This window comes from Diadema setosum, chromosome 21, assembly GCF_964275005.1.
Source record: "Diadema setosum chromosome 21, eeDiaSeto1, whole genome shotgun sequence".
In the NCBI taxonomy this organism is placed as follows: domain Eukaryota; kingdom Metazoa; phylum Echinodermata; class Echinoidea; order Diadematoida; family Diadematidae; genus Diadema; species Diadema setosum.
The window spans coordinates 10,706,609-10,724,545 of record NC_092705.1 but is presented as its reverse complement, the minus strand read 5'-3'; the positions used below and the strand labels follow the sequence as shown (position 1 = coordinate 10,724,545).

At 38.1% G+C, this 17,937-nt stretch overlaps 1 protein-coding gene and 1 long non-coding RNA gene across 2 annotated transcripts in view; both read left to right on the top strand.

Moving 5' to 3' along the window:
- Positions 1-2,047: 2,047 nt before the first annotated feature.
- On the top strand, positions 2,048-3,521 carry LOC140244291 (uncharacterized). Its single transcript, XR_011902275.1, has 3 exons — positions 2,048-2,150; positions 2,872-2,975; positions 3,359-3,521. It is a non-coding gene; the product is annotated as an uncharacterized lncRNA (long non-coding RNA).
- A 9,626-nt stretch (positions 3,522-13,147) lies between these two features.
- Positions 13,148-17,937, top strand: part of LOC140244173 (large ribosomal subunit protein eL33-like) — a 67,391-nt gene continuing 62,601 nt past the window's right edge. The window contains exon 1 of the mRNA XM_072323803.1: positions 13,148-13,158. The gene's annotated coding sequence lies outside the window, so the exon portion shown is untranslated. The remainder of the gene's footprint in view (positions 13,159-17,937) is intronic.

The window sequence follows — 17,937 nt, the reverse complement described above, 5'->3', positions numbered from 1 at the left end:
CTGCAAGGTAGCCGCCAGGACCGCGCCTTGCGGCGCGGTCTCCGGGGCTAGCTACTAGTAAGTACATGTAACTTACACATTGTATCGCATGCAAGTAGTACGTACGTGGATCGGAGCTAGCGAGCGTTATACGCATGCATACGGTGCATTTTCATTTATTTTTATGAAAGTAATGGACTAATTGGAACGAAATTTTGCACAGAGTGTTACTGCAATCATACCCAAACTCCATGTTAACTATGAGACCAATTGCTGCAGGTTTACAAATGTGGGCTAGTACCTTTAAATTCACTTCCCGGACAAGCCCCCAATTTTGTTACGACCAAAATCACTCTGAGAATCATCGCACAAAAGAAACAATCAACTAATGTTCAGGCGCTTTATTAACAGTGATATTGTGGGTACAGACTCGTATTCGGTTTTCACATCAGTACAATACTGATCAATAGAAACAGTTATAAATCGGTAGTGGAATCACTTTCACGTATTAAGTAATCTTTTGAAAATGTCCAGATACAATGTTCGGTGCACAGACGAATCGTCGCTGAATCCACGAACCGGCACAACCGGCCAAAATCGAGTAAATTTTCGATTTTGAGATTTTTGCATATTATGATAGTATATACCGAGTTCTACAACCTGACAAATTTTTGAACCTAAATCTCGAGTAATTACGTAATAATAACGACTGTGCCACTTCGTGAAAACTCTGACTGGTCGGTCTGGATTTTCACGAAGTGGCACTATTGCGTGCGTACACGCCGGATGTCATCAAAAATCACTTATCTGTCAAACGTCCTCGTACGCGCTCGTCCAAAATGGCTGCGCCCAGACCAGCGGAAACCAGACAGATGAAATCGGTAAAGTTAAATATCGCTCTGTATTGACAGTTAAATTATTCGAATTTTTCACCTTATTGAATGAAGATTTGTGAATAAGGAATTAGAATATCCAAAGAGTGTAAATATGTACTCTAACAGGTCACAATGACTTAGTTTGGCTCTGTCCTAGCTTCGTGCGCTACGTTTGCAGTCCCACAGCTATTATTCGGTGTAAGTGAAGAATAGGGAAAGCGGTTCGAACTAGAGTCAAATGAACTCGTCTCACATTTGCATCGAATCTGTAACGCACTAAACGGTAATATATTGTACAATTTTATTGTTGCCTGTAATACGAGCTCAAGTATGTAATGCTACTGCCTACTTCTTCCCAGGTAAATTAGCTCTCTTATTCACTCTGAATCTTCCAGGAATTATCTACAGTTCTTCTAGATCTAATGTAGATAGTTAACTGTGTTACAGTGTTAAATTATTGATGGTGATCTTGAGTACCTTTACCTGTCCAGGTTACTGTGATGTTATTTCGCTGACTACCCTTGAAGTCTCAATGGGAAAAAATGATTTAAAGCTACTTATGCTAAAATCTAAATGAGGAAGGTCCTCCTCCCACATAACAGTTGTCTAAATTGAGGGCGAGGCGTTACGAACAACAATAAGGTTTGATAATGCTGTCGTGAATATCATACCAGCAATTTTGATTTGGATAGACAACAAGCAAAAACATATTTGTTATGCAACATTAATGCTCAGCACCTGAATTCATAAATTGTTATATCATGCTATAGGCCTAAATGTAAACATTATAAACATGTACCTGGCAAGTAATTTTGGCTTAGTTTGTGATATTTGCTTGTTATGATTTTCTACAATCTATGGCTCTTTGAAACACAGTGTTGTTTTTTTTTTTTGTTTTTTTTTTTGTTTTTGTTTTTTTGTTTTTTTTTTGGGGGGGGGGAGGCATGAATTGTAAAATTAGACCAGAGTGATGTTCTCAAACTTCAGATTCTAATACGCCATATAATGTAGACCTGAAAAGGAGGTGGGGAAGGGGGCAGTGTGATGTTTTGGAAATTTGTGCCTCATATTGATGATCTTACAGAATTGTAAGTAGTGGTGGATTTTCATGTAACTGACATCTTGCATTTATCTTCCATTCCAAACAGATATTGAGGCATTTGTGTGGACAACGTAACAACTTGCAGACTGGACTGAAATGAGTGATGTTCTTCGATGATGGGCTACTTTACACAATTGTACTCCAAACCGCATTCCTGTAGATTTCTACCATCATCACAAGCTTGAACAAGAACAGTAAGTTACATTACTATCTGACAAGGATTTAGACAGACCAGTGTGTAATACTTATAGTACACAGTGCAGGCATACGACTAATGATTTGACTTTCCACATACCGTACTGAAATGATTGTGTATCTTACTCTTTTTTTTTATTACAACTGTATTTGTAGTTTTGATGGACGTGAAGCACTGACATAACATGGAATCCGACATTTTGACATCTAATTACCTGCAGTCATGCTGCATTTTGGTATAAAGGCAATGCTGTCTCTCAATCTGATCTTGATATGGTACCGGTATGCATTCCTTCAGTGTCATGTATCTTTCATTACTGTTATAACTGTAGTTGTGTGTGTGTGTGTGTGTGTTTATGTTTGCTGTGTTTTTTTTGGGTTTTTTTTTTTTTTGGGGGGGAGGGGGGGGGGGGAGGGACAATGGAGATGGGGAATGAGCAGCTCTCTGTACTGATATGAGATACCATCAGCTTTGCAAAAGTCAATGGCACATACAGTATGACAAATACTTGGCAAAGACAATGAAAATGAAAGGTCTCAATACACATTTAAAGCTTCACTAATATTAATGTTATTGGGTTTTTTTTTTTTTTTTTGCTTTGTACACTCAGAAGTCAAATGTTGTAACAGTATGAGACTTTTACATGGGGTTAACTATATCACCGATTTTCACTTGTGATGTTCTGCTTTCTTTATTCTTTGTCTTATTCTTTACTTCAGTTCTGCTCCTGATTCTAGTCAACAATGTGTTCATTCACCACTTCGTCTGGCTTAGCATCCTCTCCTTACTGCACTCAAAGGTTACATTGTGCACTGAGCTAAAGGTGAGCAAGATATAAACAGCAATCAGTGCAACACCTATTCATGTAGTATTGGGTTTTATTTTGTCATAGATATTACTCAGAAAATCCAGTGTCAATGGACAATTAGGAGTTATCCTAGTATAGTCTTGTTATGAACGTTATCACATTGATTAAAACTTATAATTCAACAGAATTGCATTAGCACTTTTGAGCAAAACATTACCAAAGTGTTGATATGAAAGGAACATTATATGATTATTTTCTCAGGCAAATCAATATAGTTTTACAGATGTGGAAAATTGATTAAGTAGTATGTTATGACTGTTGTCTCAAATGTCATCATTCCCCTCTGCAATATAGAAGTAACATTGTCGTGAAAAACAATTGTTCATCTTTGCATATAGGGAGAGAAGCTGATGACAACTGTCTACTGGATATGTCGAAGTGGTGAAAGCAAAGAGAAACCCGGAACAGCTTCAAATGACTAGGGTGGCTGAGCTGAACATCTGCACCAAAGTCCAAGCCAGGGATCGTTATGGAAGGAGAGCATAGCAATATTTCACTACAATCACAGAGTTGCTCCAGACAGCACTCAGCGAACTTTTCACAAATGTGTATGCGTGATGAATGGGCAGTCAGGTTCTGGCAGAACATTATCTCGATGTTCTGCTTAATGTCCTATTTAATGACTTTGGGTTGTGTGTGTGCAGAAATGGGGGGGGGGGGGTAGTGGGATTATAAAATATGACATCATTTTAATAATAATAATTATAATGATAATAACAGTAATAATGATACTACTATACTACTACTTCTAATAATAATAATGATGATAATAATAGTGATGATAATAATGATGACATGAATAATAATAATATAAATGATAATAAAAGTAATAATAATAATCAACAGTACTTATATATAGCACAAAGAACATTCTGTATTATGTCCCTATGTGCTCAAGGATAAAAATGATTACACAAAAACATACAATTGCAATAACAATAATACCTTGTTTCATGTTTAGACTGTAATGAAGGCATTCCCAAGGCAGACTTAGATTAACATTTGTAAATTATTTTAAATTCTGGGGCAGATTCTTCCATATGGTAGAGACATGACAAGCAAATATGTATATTGTTGCTTTTTTATTCAGCATAACAAATAAGTCCCTGCCTTTTGAACAAAGGGTTCTCTCTGGTGTGTCTCCTATTCAAAGTAGTTCTCTAAAATAGTGTGTATTCAAAAGTTAACATCAACATTTTGTACTGAATATGAATTTTGACATGAAGCCAGTGCAAGCTTCTTAGAACCAGTGAAATTTGTGTTAATGTATATATATATATTTCGTTTTAAATTTGAACACTACTTTTGCAGCAGATTTTTGGATAGCTTGTTATCTCTGTATCTGTTTGACTGACAATCCACAAACTAATTAGTGATGAAATCATCATGTCAAATGAAGAAACCATGAACTGAACGTACTGTTATGTGTTTATCAATGGAGTCTCAAATTTTCCAAATATTGTATGTGAAAGAATCAAGGGGACATTATGGGACATTAATCCTATGTACTGTATCTTACACTGTCACTTTATTCACTGGCATTACTCGTGATAACCATCAATCCATGGTTCTCTCCATACACCTTTGTCACAATGATGCCATCCTTAATTTTCCACTGTAATATGCTTCCATTCTCTTTGGCGTAACAGTGCTTTTCAAAGCAAAAACTATATAAGTATCAAAATCCATATAAAATGTATTTTCTTTTACTTTGTTTATGAAGCAGCTCACCTATCATACTATTCATTTTGTCTCCTTTAGCCAGGCCGCCATTAGGCCAACCCCGTTAACGATTCCCAGTATTTTTTAATCATGCCTTCCCCAGCACCTGGGACACCCACAGCAGACATAAACTAAAGTCAGGACCAAGCTTCAAGTCAAGTTGTGCGAGTTAGAAAGGTATTAGGAGACTGCAAGAGGGTTATAAGCAATTGGATGCTTACATTTCCTCTGCTTGCTCTCTCTCTCTCTGCAACTCGAGAATGAATAATAAACTCTGACAGAAAATGTTTTATTGGATGATACGTGTACTGCAGTACACAGCCATATTCTTGCAGTCTGTGTCCACATGAGGACTTATAGCATGGCCATCATTATCTATGTCTTTTTATATTGAATATTGTTGTAGATTTCATTTTTCAAAGAAAAAATGAAGAAATGTAGGTCTGATATGTTAACAGTCTACTTGTAAACAGGTACAGTGCCAGAAAAAAAAAAACAGTCACCTTGTTTCATGGTGTCAATATTATTTACAGAAATATGTGCAGAAAATTATATACAGAAATATTTGTGACGTAAAGAACCACAGCAATATAAAAACATGAAAAATTTGATTGCGTTAACGAATCTGAATGTGGAAAGTGTGATACTCGAAGAGATATCAAAACTGATAATTTCCACGTAAATCTATAGTAAAAATATCAGGTAGAAATTCATCTCTATGAAATCTTTTTAAAAGAACATTACTTGTGTAGATAACTCTGTAAAGTGTTTAACAATATCTTTGTACTGTTTGAAGAAATGTTTGCTTTGAAGAGGTTGGACTTTATTTCTCCACTTAAAATAAATCATACTTAAACAATAGTAAAGTTTAAGAAGTAAAACTTATCATTAATTCGTGTATAGGGAATATCCAGTAACTGATTTTGGAGTAAGAAACGAGATTGATATTATGCCGATTTGGAATAAACATGAAATTTCTTTCTGCCAGAGAGCTGAAAGCTGCGAGAACAATACATTTTATAATCGGTTCCGAAGAAGTAGAGATGACTAGTATTTAGTTTGATGATAAGAAAAAAAGATTCCTACATTTTTTGGTCAGAAATGGATATAAGAAATACTAAGCAATATTTCATTCTATGAAGGTAAAGGAATATTGTGTAAAGGTACAATGTAATGTATTTCTATTTCATTGTGATATGGGTTCCTCGAAATTGTCTTGTTCATTAGAACATATATGTCAATAACTTTAAGATTTCTTTCATTACGGGAAATATAGTTACTTTAAATTATGATTGAATGAACTACTGTCTATCCTGGAGGTAATATAAAATCTCATTTTAACAGCTTCTTATTTAACAGCAGTTTTGCTTATTATATTTGTTGTTACGAAATACCATATACAATGTATAGTAATGCATTTTGAATTTGGCTGAAAATGAAATGTGGAAATCCGTTTAATGAAATGTACAACTTATGAGACTTGGAAACAATACAATATAATTATAGTAATGAATATATATTCAAACAATTATTTTTCCTAGATTTCTTTTTTTTTTCAGTTCTGCCCGAATTAAATGTTGAATATAATCTAATAAAAATAAATTTCATTTGTCAAGAAGGAATGTGTATTTCTTCCTTTAATGAATGATTGTATATAATACAGGACTTGAGAGTGTTTGAAAATGTCATTATTTCTCGAAGAAGACAAGTGTAGAGGATGATGATGATGATGATGATGAAGATGATGAAGATTGAAAGAGAAGGAGTGATGGAGAGAGGAGGGGAGTACGAGGAATTTGTGTGAATTCTTATTTGGTATTAATGTACGTCTGCATACCTATTTAAAATGAGTCGGGAATTTGTTCATTTTCGTAAACAATGAAGTGCATGAAAAACAAAATATAAAAGGCTGCCTTTCTGTTTAAATGAATATTGAGAATACGTAATGAAAAATACAAAAAAGAAGTAAAGATCTAAACATGAAGCTCCATGATCTAAATAAGAACAACTAATCTACAATACTTTTATCCACGGATGTTAGATTTACAATGCCAAGAGCGCAGTGCTAAACGATTACTAGAAGAGCTAACTGTAATTTAAACTTTTCTTAGTGAAATAACCTTAAGCAGAAATAAATTTGAAAGCCATGTGCCGTTTCGTGAATTTATTGGGTGCTGTTCGTTATTCTGAAGGTTCGTTATTCCGAAGGTTCGTTAACCCGAAACACACAGTATACCTAGACGTTTATTAATCCGAAAATGAAATAGGGTTCGATAATCCGAGCATATGGGGCATTATTCCGAAGGTTCGTTAATCCGAAAATGAAATATGGTTCGCTATTCCGAAGGCTCGTTTATCCGAAAATGAAATAGGGTTCGTTATTCCGAAGGTTTTAATCCGAAATGATAGGGTATAGGGTCGGTAACCAACCTTCGGAATAACGAGTTTTGTTTCATTTTCGGAATAACGAACCTTCGGAATAACGAACCTTATTTCATTTTCGAATTAACCGATTTCGTCAACCCGAAACACACAGTATACCTAGACGTTTGTTAATCCGAAAATGAAATAGGGTTCGATAATCCGAACATTTGGGGCATTATTCCGAAGGTTCGTTAATCCGAAAATGAAATAGGGTTCGCTATTCCGAAGGCTCGTTTATCCGAAAATGAAATAGGGTTCGTTATTCCGAAGGTTTTAATCCGAAATGATAGGGTATAGGGTCGGTAACCAACCTTCGGAATAACGAGTTTTGTTTTATTTTCGGAATAACGAACCTTCGGAATAACGAACCTTATTTCATTTTCGAATTAATGAACCTTCGGAATAACGAACCTTCGGAATAACGAGCTGTAACTAATTTATTTTGCGGAGAATCCTGAACGCTATGTGCGACACAAGAGCAGTGTGCCGGTTCGTGGATTTATTTTGCGGAGAATCCTGAACGCCATGTGCGACACTAAGCGCTGTGTGCCGGTTCGTGGATTTATTTTGCGGAGAATCCTGAACGCGATGTGCGACACTAAGCGCTGTGTGCCGGTTCGTGGATTTTTTTGGACCTAGTCTGGAGTTTTCACAAAACGACACACAACTTTATAGCCTTACTGTGTGCATATTTTACATCACTGGGAGGATTTTTATGTATAGCAAGAAAGAGCAGATTCTTCTCATACGTCACAATGAAATTTATTGAAAATCAATTCCATTAACATATCTTACTAATAGTTTGAAAAAACAGAAATCTTTAAATGCGTTTTACTCGAAATGTACTTCGCGCACCGGCGGTGCGCGTGTGCCGGTTCGTGGATTCAGCGACGGAATGATCCTTTACGCACCGATGAATGATTCCTCCGACGTAGGCCTAACTCCAGAGGCGCAGGTTACGATAGTCACGGTATAGATCCGGGGTAAAATCCACGATATATGTCCACGGCGAAACGTGCAGAATCCAAACGTTATAACGACCACATCCGGTTGATGCGTTGAATGATGATTCACTTTATAATGTTCAGCTAGGAATCCAGCCCGTCACAGCTTTGCCGTAGCAATGTCCGTTGACATTAAAATATGGAGTCTATCTCCAAGAGTCCAATGTAGGCAAATTAATTCTCTGCAGGCAAAATGTCTCCCAGGCCTTATCTCCACAAACATAACAGGTCAGCAGGTAACACAGGACTGACTACAAGTCGCTTCAGAGCCAGAAGTGACGTAACTCTCAGAGCAGTGGTGTGTTAGGTACTCTGCCTACCTCAGAATTTCTCCGGCTTATATACTATCCATTCACCCCTTTCTAGTACATTCCGTAATTTTCTCCAACCTGGGGCTACACACTTGAATATTCTAGCAAGTCCAAGTTCCAGGAATCCTGGATGACTCACTGCCTAACTATGTGCATAACATTATTGCCAAAATTAACTACCAATCACATTGGGCTACAGGGACAGTGCCTTACTCAGCCAAATATGTAAGCACTTCCTAGAATATTCTGGAATAGGTTAAATCATTCTAGATTTCCTGTCACATGCATGTACTGTAGTTACATTGTATACCACCTAGAAAATATATACCACCTAGAAATATATTGTAAAGAGGGGCATGTGCCCGGTGTGCCCCCCTCTGGATCCGCCACTGATCATGTACCAATTCAAGAAAGGTATCCTTGCATAGATTTTTGAGGCAGTCCCAGTGAAACTTATACAAAACATCAGAGTAACCAAATTTTAATTTTTACATCACTATGACCAATATTACTGTTTTCAGCAATACAATAAAAAGTCAAAATTCCATTATTGCTCTATTCTGTAATGTGAACTTGAACCTGGAATGCAATTTCACTTGAATGAGTTGGGTGGACTACTGTACATGTTTACCAGCTCATGAATGACGTGACAGAAACAAATCTTTAGTTCTTTTGTTTTCCCCTTCGGAAAAGTCTCGGACACGTCATCACCATGCGCTTTCTCTTTCATATGGAGTTTAAATATAAACTCCGGGTTCGATCTGCACGGCATCAGTTTGTTTTTCAGCGCTCCTCACTCCGTATCAATAGTTATCAGTGGTCAAGTACCCAGTTATATTGACCTAAACTGCGACAAGATTGGCTCGCGCGGAGACTAACGTAAATTCTGCAACAGACTGCACGGACCAATCGTCTCTTACGCCTTTCTCTCCGCGAATACACATCACGGCGTGTACCAGTACCTCGTATCATTATGAACGTGCTCAGCAGCTACGCGTTCTTCGCAACTGTCGTAATCGAGTTACTCGCCATCACTCGATCCGTTCAAGCCGCGTTGTATGAGTGTGAATGCCCACCCGACATGGTGAACTGTACAAATGGTGAGTATAATTAACCCTTCGGTCTAGCAAAACTTATTTGGGTCATTATTATCATCATTATTCATTATTATTATCATCATCATTACTATTATTATTATAACACTTAATACTCCTTGACGGTTTTACATGCACTCCAGTCTTCAACAGTTCAGTCAATAACTTGTTGTACAAACACTCAAATTCGGGGAATACATTCAGAATGTTAGTACATAAATATTGCAAATATCACAAGTTTTTTTTTTCTTTCAATAGCATTAAAAATATCATCTTCTCTCTTTACGCTTGATTGTTTATCATCATATCAATATTAAAGTGTATCTTTGCCCAAAAAAATTATTTTTGATATGTGAAAGAGACACATTTCAGGAGTCCATTGCACCAACTTTCAGAGAAAATGGGTCATTAATTAGTGAAAATGCATCTGAAATTTTCTAAACACAATGGGTCTGGGAGGCAAGTTACAGCAAACCCTATTGTTTGCACTGGGTTACGGAACCACAGCGGTTCCTGAATCTCCCAGACACAGTGTGTTTGGACACTTTGAGATGCATTATTTCACTAATTAATTACCCATTTTCTCTGAAAGATGATGGTGCAATGGATTACTGAAATGTGTCTCTTTCACATATTCAAAATAATTTTTTAGCCAAAGATACACTTTAAAACGAAGGTTTGCAAAACAAGTGATGCAAATAATTCATTTTGTCACAACAAAAATAAGATGGAAAAAAAAATAACCTCTAGAGACTTTCGCGGTTAGGCTAGACTCTTCCTCAGTATAGAATGAGGAAGAACGAAAAAGTAAAAACTAAACGTTATGCTCCGTAAAATGTTCCTATTGAGAGATTCGCATTATTTATACCATCAATCAGATGAATCTCTTCAGATGTTATCAAAAGATAGTGGAAGTTGATCATGAATGTTCGAGGAACATAATGAATATTACACAACCTGTATAGTATCCACTGAATATAGTATTCAAATCGAAATCTTTTAATGTTCATAGAGTAAAGATTAGTTTGAGCTTAAAAATGCCATCCAATAAGAATACGTGTAACTTTCTTTTGTACATGTATTTATTTTATGTATTGACGGGAGAGCTAGCTATAGTAGCTATAGGGTACTATATAAAGACATTTTCATGCTGCATGGGTTAGAAGACACTTTGACCTGGAGATTATTGCAGCGCCTTTGGACATATTTTCAGTTTTGATATGTATCGGAATCCTGTATTGTAAGAGAAAATTTTACAAAACGCATGAGTCTTTTTATATTCCAAGAAAGTTTATAGCACTCTTAAAAAAAATGATTCTTTATTAGTTTTATTATTTTAAGTATTGTTGATGAATTAAAATCTCTATGATATGAGTAGGAATATAGGATGTACAGTGGGCTCCCGTTATAACGAAGTCCTCGGGACAGGCAATTTTCTTTCGTTATTTCGAAATTTTCTTATTACCGAACAAATGAACAATAAAAAAAAAAAAAAACATAGAGCAGATAATGTTTCTGCCTGAATTTTTACTTCGTTGCAACCGGAATTTCGTTATAACCGTGTTCGTTATAACGAGAGTGCACTGTATCGTCGACAAGTAAGACAAACAAAATAAGGGAGGATATCGAATTATATCGTTGACGTAAAAAGAAATGATAGCGGGTCCAAGCACAATCAAGCCTCGAGGAACCCCGCATTGGAGTAATTGATGATCAAAATCAAATTCATTAAAAGTAACATAATGTCTTCTGCTTGTTAAATAACCTTTTAACCATAAAAATGAAACAGATTTTCTATGGTGGTGACGGTCACAATAACTTATTGGTATCTCGGAAGCGCTGGAGAATTTTCTTTTGTTTGTTTTCTCCTTGTATAGTATCTATAAGCTCCTCCGATGTCAATCTTTCTCACTGTAAACCTATAGTATGCACACACACACACACACAGACGGAAAAAAGAATAGATAATGCATGTATGCGTATTTCATGAACTATGGAATATGCAGTAACGTGACTGTGATGTCTTTGATAATCATAGTGGAATTTTTTAATGCGATTCCTTTTCCATCCATAAGAAAAGAGTCAGCATGCCAACGTATTACCACATCTCCCTCATTATCACAGGGACAGAGATAGGTCTCGTGTCCTTCCACTCCATCGGTTTCAACACCATCGAATTCGGGCACGAGGGCTACTATACGAACCTCGTCTGCGACCCGCAAAATTTCTGTCTAACGGAATGGCTGAAAGACGGCCTTCGGTACCCCTGGGGATGGAGCGACGCGGAGTTGGAGACTGTGGGCGTGACCCGGACCAAATGCAACACCATTCTGGAGTTTCGCACGCTTCCTTTGACCGCTGAGGGCGTATACACCTGTCTCGTACACGGCGCAAACGGCACCACTGTTTCTCGCAATATCACTTTGAAAGTGAAAAGTAAGCGAACGAATGAATACGATGACCATCATCACGTTTGTTTTCTGCAGCAATGATAACGGTCTGCAAAAGATGAAATCATAGCTTGTAATACAAAAATGACTGCAATGCAGTGTATTGATTTGACATTGACGATGAATTAATCGAATTTGAAATAAGCAAACCATTAAAATGCTGCATGTTTTCTTTCCGGTTTTTATTAACCAATCAAAAATAACACAGGTTTGCTCTTTAAATCGTTTTTCTGATTCTATTCAACAAAGGGTTTCTTTTCCTCTTTTCAAAATGTTGTTATTATTTTATAAAATTGAGTAAAATTTACTCGAAAACCCCCACAAACTTTACTTTGTTATTCCCTGCTAAAACCATAAGTTCCTGCAACGGATTTGTGTGTGCGTGTGTGTGTGTGTGTGTGTATTTTGATTGTGATTTTCATTTGAAAAAAAAAATACACAGTGGTGATAGATTCAATTTGACTCATGGTGTAGAAACGAAACAAATTAGATGAGTGTGTAGTCTGTACTTTCCTTTGCTGTTGTTGTGTTTTCAAGAAAGAAGAGAGAGAAAAAAAATGGGGCCTATACAATAAATAATTTGCTCCAGACAACACTGACATAAATCAATCGTAATAAGTCTTAAAAGTATCAAGAATATTAGACATACCAAAATGATGTCTCCACGAGGGAGTTTATAATGTCTCCACGAGGGAGCTCATATTGAAAGTCTCCGCAAGGGAGCTCAGAAAGTCTCCTCGAGGGAGCTCATAATGGACGTCTCCGCAGTGGAGCTCACACCAAATAACTCTACATTATATTGATTTTATGACTTTGATTTTTATGACGATAGGTAATACATTAATTGAAAAGTTATTCGCTACGGCCATTCAGACTTCATGGTTATGCGCGACAGTATTCCAGTAATTGATATTAGTATGTGACCCTGCATCAAATTAACACACACAGTAAAAACATCGGTGTTAGATTTAACACCATGGGTGTTAAATCTAACACCGATCTAACTTCAATAGAGGACCACACCCACAAGTGTAGAAAATGTATTGTGACGGTGTTAAAAAGTGTTCACCTAGCACTTCGTGGTGTTAATTTGACACTGTGGCTGGTGATATTTTTGACACTGCGCTAGAGTTAATTCAATAATGACACCGCATGGTGTTGATTTGATATTGGTGGTGTTAATTTCAATGGTATAACACCCGTCCAGCTTCAATAGGGGACCACGCCAACTGGTGTTACTGTGGTGTAAATGTGTTTACACATTTTTTTTTTTCAAAAATCAAGTACTTTATCGGAAAATTCTTTATCGTCTTGTTGAAGTTCAAAATTAACAAGAAGTGCAGTAACTAAGAAACTATTCAAAAAAAAAAAAATTTAAATTTTGAAATGACACCCGGAGGTGTTAATCTAACACCATGAATGAGCACCGGAAATTTCACACCAGCTCGGTGTTTCATATTTAACACCGGACTTTTTGCAGTGCAGGATGTATACTACTAACCCCTAACCTTTGAACTCCGTTTGTCGCATTGTTTGTGCAGAGGCGCCCAAGCCCGTACCACCCATAGCTGTCGCCGGGACCCAATGCACCAATCAGACAGCCGTAGTCGGGTCCAGTGTAACTTTTAGTTGTGACGTATTTGTCGGGGCGGATAGAATGGACAACTGGAACGCTAGGTGGCTGACGCAAGAATGGGATTTTGCCGAATCGGCCAGTCATCTCTCAGACGCACAAGTCTCTACCACTTTGAGGTGAAAATGGCAGTTTTTTTTTTCGCGTTTTGTTTTTGTTTTTGTTTGTTGTTTCTTTATGCTGTGGTATCACGCTCATCATGCTGATCGTTTATATATATATATATATATATATATTGTAACGAAATTCGGTGGAACCGATTCGATTTAACCGTTTCGATTATAATTTGTTATGATCGATTGTGCCTATAGCATAGAAAGGGGGCACTATTGGAACGTTGGGCAAACGCTGTAATGTGGTAGTGCATTATTATGAGTTTTAACATTTATTATTAGATATGTGGTTACTTGTTTGTCATGGGCAAGTTTGGATTATTTTAATACCAACTCCGGTTTAGACCGATGATACATGCCGAATTATCAGTAACCATGTACAAAAGATACTGCTAAAATGTATAATCGTTGTACGAGTTTGATAACCATGCCAACATTGTAAATAATTTGAATGACTACTGCGAGTAATTTCCGCGTCGCTCACGGCCGTGCGGGATTGCCTCCTCACTCCGCGATAGGAGGAGAGGCATATAAAGTGGCCGTTGTGTGACATAGTCCACAACATACAAGCAGCCCGTGTATGATACATTTCTAATGTGTTGTTACTGTTTACTTCTATGTGTAATAAACTGTACATGTATTCCTGATTAGCTGCCTTCACTGTGTCTTCTTGAGTGTTCTACCACAATACATCATTTAGGAGAGTGGTGGTACATGTTCCTGAGAAGGCCAACTAGCAAGTCGTTGGATTTCGGGCATAATGGTAATGTGACTTGTCGCATAGTCCGTGCCCAATCCAAGTTCCAGTCGTCGCCGTTGGATTTCGGGCATAATGGTAATGTGACTTGTCGCATAGTCCGTGCCCAATCCAAGTTCCAGTCGTCGCCGTTGGATTTCGGGCATAATGGTAATGTGACTTGTCGCATAGTCCGTGCCCAATCCAAGTTCCAGTCGTCGCCGTTGGATTTCGGGCATAATGGTAATGTGACTTGTCGCATAGTCCGTGTCCAATCCAAGTTCCAGTCGTCGCCTGAGGAAGTTGGTAACGGTGCGATACAGCACTTTACCCCGTGCCATCAACGACACCTGTGCCACCATGGTTGTGAAAGGTGTTCCACGTTAGCGTGATTGAGTTGGTAACAAAACTTGGTAGCAGAACTTGGTAGCAAGAGTTGGTAGCAAAAGTTGGTGGCACAACTTGGTAGCAAGAGTTGGTGGCAGAACTTGGTAGCAAGAGTTGGTAGCAAAAGTTGGTAACAAAATAAGTATACCAATTTAACATCCTCTACAAGTGACGCTTGGGAGTGACATACTCTAAGTGATGCTGAACTTGGTATGTGTACCGCTTGTGTTGGTGAGCTGCTTCTGACACAACATAATACACGATAGCATACAGACTTGTAGTTTTAGTAACTTAAAGGGATCGTTGTAAACTGCAACAAAACGAACCCCGCCTACTCGGCCATCCTGACACGGCTCGCGGAGGCATTTGTACAGACAGTCAAATACACTCACATACTTCACGACGAGAAGGCTAGTTCGTCACAATATATATATATATATATATATATATATATATTATTGAAATTCGTCTCCCTCTCTTTCCAGGGTAATCTCCGAAGATTATATAAACACGGTCCTGCACATAGGCAACGCCACGATGGACGCTTTCTCTGATTACAAGTTGTACGTTCGTGCTGGATTCACGTCTTCGAGTAGGACATTCACTCTTCGGCAGCACGTGCAAGCCAGAGGCGACGAACATTCAAATGGTATAATATAATGACAATGCTCATGTGTTGGTAGATAACGATTCCACATAATAAAACTCCACACCAACCTGCCCGCACGGAAGCCATGTCATCTTGTTATCAAGAAGAAGGCAACTATCACATACTATTTTAATATCACAGGCGCTCATTTTACCCTTAAAACGTGTGCACACTTAAAATCTGTACTACCTTGCACTGTCACACAATCTTGTAATCACTTAAGTAAATTAACTGGTGCACCGATTCCATCCTCTATAAAGCACACAATCCAACACTTACCTGCACAGCTGCACACACATATAAATACGTCACCGGGTCGACAAGACCTCTTGTCTACAAAATGTTTTAATATTCAGGAGAGAGAGAGAGAGAGAGAGAGAGAGAAATGGCAACAAATGCACTACTCTCTAAAAAAAATCGAGTGAAATATTCACTCTTAAAGGAGTGAATACAAAAAAGAGTGAATTTAGAGGGAAATTTGAGTGAAATCTGAGTGAAAATGAACATTTTCATTTTCACTCATTTTGGAGTGATCTCAGGGATCACACGAAGATTTTGGAGTGATCCCTGAGGTCACTCTAAAACGAGTGAAAATGAACATTTTCATTTTCACTCATTTTGGAGTGATCTCAGGGATCACTCGAAGATTTTGGAGTGATCCCTGAGGTCACTCTAAAACGAGTGAAAATGAACATTTTCACTCAAAATTCACTCCAATTTCACTCTAAATTCACTCTTTTTTGTATTCACTCCTTCAAGTGTGAATATTTTCACTCGATTTTTTTTTTTTTTAAGAGAGTAAGTCAAAATGGGACCTTTCCCTTTCACATGCCATGGTGGCTTCATTTTTTTTTTGGGTAAGACAGCAAGGATTTTAAATCACCGCATACTGTCGCCTATCTCATTGCAATATCATATGTGCGGTATAGTAACGTACAAATAATGTAGATGTATTTTATTTGTAATTTCCCCTTTTTCTTATATGCACCGCCGACGCCACGTTTTCAAAAGTAGGTTGGGGGCACTTCCGGGTTTCATGAGCTAACACTTATTCTACTTCCGGGTTTCTTCAACTGACAAGCCAAAAAAGCCAAAAAACAAAACAAAACAAAAGAAAAAGAAAGAAACAAGCAAACTAACAAACAAAAAAGACTTACCGCGCTCACACTTCAAGGTTTCTATCTATTTCTCTATTTTCTTTCTAGTGCCACTATACAATGTAGTATACAGTATGTTTATTATACCCCTTTCAGTCAGTAGCCCCTGTTCCACTATGCCGTTCTCGCTACGATTTGACAATTTTCTCAGATCGGGAAGGATCGGGTAAAACCTGAGCCGATCTGGACACAGTACGATGTTAGAACGCTCGAAGAGCGCTGCAGTTACGACTACCACGAGCTTGCTACGCTCTTACTACGATGATCGGGAATGAGACATTACAATCTCTGCCGCTGCAGTTACGCTTTAGAACGATGTAGCTACGCTGTCAGTGCGATGTTGCCGATGCTATCCGATCGATGCACGCTGTATCTACGCTCTGAACGATCTATAGGATCTTATCACGCTGTTACCATTTCAGAGAGCTAAAAAGTGCCCGGTGTGCCCCGATGTACCCCGATTCGACTGTCGATCCGCAGTCAGCCAACTTATCACCATGCAGAACCAAAGAAATATACTATGGACCTCGAAGAAGCTCCTCAACTAACGGTTCTTTTGCAGCCATGCATCGTTATAATCAAAGACGTGCTGATCTTTCCAAGGCTTTTTCTTGATGTTCTTGCTTTTATAGTCCGTCTTCCTCCAGCTGTAGATGATTTTTGTATTCTTCAAAATTCTACTACTAGTATGTCCTCTTCCTCCTCTTTTAGCAGTCTCTCTTTCTTCGCCTTATGGGTAGCTGCTTCGCTGCTTTCTTCTCTTCTTTTTCTTCATCTCTTCTTCTTCTTCTTCTAAAATTTTAGCTCCCTCTTCTTCGGCCTTGACAGGTGCAGCGACAATGTCCTCCTCCTCCTCAACAGTTTAGCCTCTCGATCTCCTTGATCTTCTTCTGGCAGACATTTTGGCTGCCATTTTTCAAGCGTATCGGCTGCGTCCCTTTTTGGGCGGCGAGAGCGGAAGACGTGCGTAATTGAGTCTGGGAAGGCGTAGGAACAGCGTAGCTGAAGCGGAAGCAGCGTAGCTAAAGCGGAAACAGCGTAGTTAAAACGGGAATAAAGCGTGCTGAGAGCGTTGTAGGAACGGGCCTTAATTCTATACGAGAGCAGAGAATTTAACGTAGTGAGAGCGGCATTAAAGCGGGAAGATCGTGCTTTGATCAGGGAAGAGCGGCGCAGCAGCGGGACCACGTCGGTGTCTATAAGTTTACTTCCCCTTCTTGTGTCGATGTTACTACGC